The sequence below is a fragment of the Arachis stenosperma genome, chromosome 2 (genome assembly GCF_014773155.1).
Source record: "Arachis stenosperma cultivar V10309 chromosome 2, arast.V10309.gnm1.PFL2, whole genome shotgun sequence".
NCBI classification, from domain to species: domain Eukaryota; kingdom Viridiplantae; phylum Streptophyta; class Magnoliopsida; order Fabales; family Fabaceae; genus Arachis; species Arachis stenosperma.
In genome coordinates this window covers 45644346-45650107 of record NC_080378.1, presented here as the reverse complement: position 1 = coordinate 45650107, position 5762 = coordinate 45644346, and the positions used below count along the sequence as shown (strand labels likewise).

General features: G+C 41.6%; 1 non-coding gene across 1 annotated transcript; it reads left to right on the top strand.

Moving 5' to 3' along the window:
• Window positions 1–5352: 5352 nt before the first annotated feature.
• LOC130964425 (small nucleolar RNA R71) lies at window positions 5353–5460 on the top strand. Its single transcript, XR_009080520.1, has one exon. It is a non-coding gene; the product is annotated as a small nucleolar RNA R71 (small nucleolar RNA).
• Window positions 5461–5762: the final 302 nt, after the last annotated feature.

Here is a 5762-nt window from a genome sequence, read left to right as displayed (position 1 = left end):
ACTTCCATCTGGACAAAATAAGAGAAATCTTCAAACTACCTCAACTACAAGATGATCCTGATTCCTTCAATAGGAGGATGGTGAGAGTAGATAAAGGGTTGGATCAAGTTCTAGAGGACATATGCCTCCCTGGGACTAAGTGGATAACCATTCAAAGGGTGTCCCAAACCAACTCAAGAGGGGAGACCTCAAGCCAATTGCAAGAGGTTGGCTAGACTTTATTGGGCGTTCCATATTGCCCACTAGCAACCGTTCTGAGGTCACCATCAAGAGAGCAGTGATGATTCATTGCATTATGCTTGGAAAAGAAGTGGAGGTTCATCATGTAATTGCTTGTGAGATCTACACCATTGCAAATAAGAATTCCACTGAGGCCAAACTGGCTTACCCAAGCTTGATTTCCTTGCTCTGTAAAGAGGCTGGGGTGAAGATGGGAGTAGATGAGTTCATACCCATTGAACACCCAATCACCAAGAAGTCAATGGAAGGACAAGTGCAAGACAACTCCATCAAGAGGAGGGCGCAGGAATTCCTCCCTGAATTCCCAAGAATTGACTACTGGTCCAGCCTAGAAGCATCTATTAACAAGCTGCAAGAGACTATGGAGCAACTGAAGGAAGAACAGCAGAATCAGAACTGCATGCTCTGCAAATTGCTGAAGGAACAAGAGAAGCAGGGGCGTGAACTCCAAGAGTTGAAACGCCAAAAGCTCTCCTCTCAAGCTGAGGGAGCATCCACTTCTCAAAATCAAGGTTGTTGAGTCCTAACTCTGTGAAAACCTCTATCATTAGGAGCCTCTGTTTTTCGTTTTTTTTTTCTCTTTATTTTCCTTTATTTTTCGTTTTTCTAGTCTCATTCTATATCTATTTTTGAGTCTTGTTTTTAATTCATAATTAATAAAATTAAAGTTATTCCTTAAAGTTATGAATGTCCTATGAATCCATCACCTCTCTTAAAAGAAAAATGCTTTAATCACAAAAGAACAAGAAGTACAGGATTTCGAAATTTATCTCTGAAACTAGTTGAATTAGTTTGATGTGGTGACAATACTTTTTGTTTTCTGAATGAATGCTTGAACAGTGCATATGTCTCTTGAATTTGTTGTTTTTAAGAATGTTAAATTTGTTGGCTCTTGAAAGAATGAGGAGAAAGAGAATTGTTATTGAGGATCTGAAAAATCATCAAATTGATTCTTGAAGCAAGAAAAAGCAGTGAATACAAAAAAAAAATTTCGAAAAAAAAAGAGAAAAAGAAAAGAAATAGAGTTGTGATCCAAGGCAATAAGAGTGTGCTTAAGAACCCTGGACACCTCTAATTGGGGACTTTAGCAAAGCTGAGTCACAATCTAACAAGGTTCACCCAATTATGTGTCTGTGGCATGTATGTATCCGGTGGTAATACTGGAAGACAGAGTGCTTTGGGCCACAGCCAAGACTCATACACTGGCTATGTTCAAGAATCAATATACTTAACTAGGAGAATCAATAACATTATCTGAGTTCTGAGTTCTTATAGATGCTAATCATTCTGAACTTCAAAGGATAGAGTGAGATGCCAAAACTGTTCGGAGGCAAAAAGCTACTAGTCCCGCTCATCTAATTGGAACTATGTTTCTTTGATATTTTGGAATCTATAGTATATTCTCTTCTTTTTATCCTATTTTGATTTTCAGTTGCTTGGGGACAAGCAACAATTTAAGTTTGGTGTTGTGATGAGCGGATAATTTGTATGCTTTTTGGCATTGTTTTTAGTATGTTTTTAGTATCTTTTAGTTAGTTTTTAGTATATTTTTATTAGTTTTTAATTAAAATTCACTTTTCTGGACTTTACTATGAGTTTGTGTGTTTTTCTGTGATTTCAGGTATTTTCTGACTGAAATTAAGGGTCCTGAGCAAAAATCTGATCCAGAGACTGAAAAGGACTGCAGATGCTGTTGGATTCTGACCTCCCTGCACTCGAAGTGGATTTTCTGGAGCTACAGAAGCCCAATTGGCGCGCTCTCAACGGCATTGAAAAGTAGACATCCTGGGCTTTCCAGCAATATATAATAGTCCATACTTTGCCCAAGATTTGATGGCCCAAACCGGCGCTCAAATTCACCTACAGAAATTCCAGCGTTAAACGCCGGAACTGGCATAAAAATTGGAGTTAAACGCCCAAACTGGCATGAAAGCTGGCGTTTAACTCCAGAAAAGGTCTCTACACGAAATTCCTTCATTGCTCAGCCCAAGCACACACCAAGTGGGCCCGGAAGTGGATTTTTCTGTCATTTACTCATTTCTGTAAACCTTAGGACACTAGTTTACTACTTATAGGATCTTTTGACATTGTATCCGTACCTTATGACCTCATAACATTTGTACACGTTTACTTCCACAGTATGAGTCTCTAAACCCCATGGTTGGGGGTGAGGAGCTCTGCTGTGTCTTGATGGATTAATGCAATTACTACTGTTTCTTATTCAATCATGCTTGCTTCCATTCTAAGATAACACTTGTTCTTAATCCGGATGAATGTGATGATCCGTGACAATCATCATCATTCTCAACCATGAACATGTGCCTGACAACCACCTCTGTTCTATCTTAGATTGAGTAGTTATCTCTTGGGTTCTTTAATCGGAATCTTCGTGGTATAGGCAGGACCTGATGGCAGCATTCAAGAGAATCCGGAAGGTCTAAACCTTGTCTGTGGTATTCTGAGTAGGATTCAATGATTGAATGACTGTGACGTGCTTCAAACCTGTAACCTACTGGGCGTTAGTGACAGACGCAAAAGAGTGATTCTATTCCGGTAGGGGAGGGAACCAAACCGGTGATTGGCAGTACTGTGACAGAGTGCGTGCATTAGCTTTCACTGCGCGGATGGGAGGTAGCTGCTGACAACAGTGAAACCCTATACGAGCTTGCCATGGAAGGAGACTTGCGTGACTGAAGAAGAAGACAGTAGGAAAGCAGAGATTCAGAAGATGGAGCATCTCCAAACCTCAACCTGCTCTCCATTACTGCAAAACAAGTAACCATTTCATGTTCTTTTGCTTTTCACAATCAATCCTGATAATTTCTGATCTCCTGACTAAGATTTACAAGATAACCATAGCTTGCTTCAAGCCGACAATCTCCGTGGGATCGACCCTTGCTCACGCAAGGTATTACTTGGACGACCCAGTGCACTTGCTGGTTAGTTGTGCGGGATTGCAAAAAGTGTTATTGCAATTTCGTGCACCAGGTGTCAAGGAAAAGTCATCCCTGCACCAAATGGCATCAAAATTCACGTTTTGAGCCATTTCTGGCGTTAAACGCCGGGCTGGTGCCCATTCCTGGCGTTTAACGCCAGGTTCTAGCCCTTTTCTGGCGTTTAACGCCAGTCTGGTGCCCCTTTCTGGCGTTAAACGCCCAGAATGGTGCCAGACTGGGCGTTAAACGCCCAACTGCTAGGCTTACTGGCGTTTAAACGCCAGCAGCATCTTCCTCCAGGGTGTGCTGTTTTTCTTCCTGTTTTTCATTCTGTTTTTGCTTTTTTCATTGTTTTTGTGACTTCTTATGATCATCAACCTACAAAAAAGATAAAATAACAAAAGAAAATAGTTAACTATAAAACATTGGGTTGCCTCCCAACAAGCGCTTCTTTAATGTCAGTAGCTTGACAGAGGACTCTCATGGAGCCTCAGAAATACTCAGAACCGTGTTGGAACCTCCCAACACCAAACTTAGAGTTTGAATGTGGGGGTTCAACACCAAACTTAGAGTTTGGTTGTGGCCTCCCAACACCAAACTTAGAGTTTGACTGTGGGGGCTCTGTTTGGCTCTGTTTTGAGAGAAGCTCTTCATGCTTCCTCTCCATGATGATAGAGGGATGTCCTTGGGCCTTAAACACCAAGGATTCTTCATTCACTTGAATGATCAACTCTCCTCTATCAACATCTATCACAGCCCTTGCTGTGGCTAGGAAGGATCTGCCAAGGATGATGGATTCATCCATGCACTCCCCAGTCTTTAGGACTACGAAATCAGTAGGGATGTAATGGTCTTCAACTTTTACCAGAACATCCTCTACAAGTCCATAGGCTTGTTTTCTTGAGTTGTCTGCCATCTCTAGTGAGATTTTTGCAGCTTGCACCTCAGAGATCCCTAATTTCTCCATTACAGAGAGGGGCATGAGGTTTACACTTGACCCTAAGTCACACAAGGCCTTCTTGAAGGTCATGGTGCCTATGGTACAAGGTATAGAAAACTTCCCCGGATCCTGCCTCTTCTGAGGCAGTTTCTACCTAGACAAGTCATCCAGTTCTTTGGTGAGCAAGGGAAGTTCATCTTCCCAAGTCTCATTTCCAAATAACTTGTCATTTAGCTTCATGATTGCTCCAAGGTATTTAGCAACTTGCTCTTCATTGACATACTCATCCTCTTCAGAGGAAGAATACTCATCAGAGCTCATGAAAGGCAGAAGTAAGTCCAATGGAATCTCTATGGTCTCATTTTGAGACTCGGATTCCCATGGTTCCTTATTGGGGAACTCAGAGGGGATTGGTGCACGCCCATTGAGGTCTTCCTCAGTGGCGTCCACCTCCTCTCTTTCCTCTCTATATTCGGCCATGTTTATGGCCTTGCACTCTCCTTTTGGATTTTCTTCTGTATTACTTGGGAGAGTACTAGGAGGGAGTTCAGTAACTTTCTTGCTCAGCTGACCCACTTGTCCTTCCAAATTTCTGATGGAGGACCTTGTTTCATTCATGAAACTTTGAGTGGTCTTTATTAGATCAGAGACCATTGTTGCTAAGTCAGAAGTACTCTGCTTAGAACTCTCTGTCTGTTGCTGAGAAGATGATGGAAAAGGTTTGTTATTGCCAAGCCTGTTTCTTCCACCATTATTATTGAAACCTTGTTGAGGTCTCTCTTGATTCTTCCATGAGAGATTTGGATGATTTCTCCATGAAGAATTATAGGTGTTTCCATAGGGTTCTCCTAGGTAGTTCACCTCTTCCATTGAAGGATTCTCAGGATCATAAGCTTCTTCCTCAGATGAAGCTTCCTTAGCACTGCCAGGTGCATTTTGCATTCCAGACAGACTTTGAGAAATCAAATTGACTTGTTGAGTCAATATCTTGTTCTAAGCCAGTATGGCATTCAGAGTGTCAATCTCAAGAACTCCTTTCTTCTGACTAGTCCCATTGTTCACAGGATTCCTTTCAGAAGTGTACATGAATTGGTTATTTGCAACCATTTCAATTAGCTCTTGAGCCTCTGCAGGCGTCTTCTTCAGATGAAGAGATCCTCCAGCAGAGCTATCCAAAGACATCTTGGATAGTTCAGAGAGACCATCATAGAAAATGCCTATGATGCTCCATTCAGAAAGCATGTCTGAGGGACATCTTCTGATTAATTGTTTGTATCTTTCCCAAGCTTCATAGAGGGATTCTCCATCCTTCTGTCTGAAGGTTTGGACTTCCACTCTAAGCTTACTCCATCTTTGAGGTGGAAAGAACTTTGCCAAGAAGGCATTGACTAGCTTTTCCCAAGAGTCCAGGCTTTCTTTAGGTTGAGAATCCAACCATATTCTAGCTCTATCTTTTACAGCAAAAGGGAATAGCATCAATCTATAGACCTCAGGGTCAACCCCATTAGTCTTGACTGTGTCACAGATTTGCAAGAATTCAGCTAAGAACTGATGAGGATCTTCCATTGGAAGTCCATGGAACTTGCAATTCTGTTGCATTAGAGAAACTAATTGAGGCTTAAGCTCAAAGTTGTTTGCTCCAATGG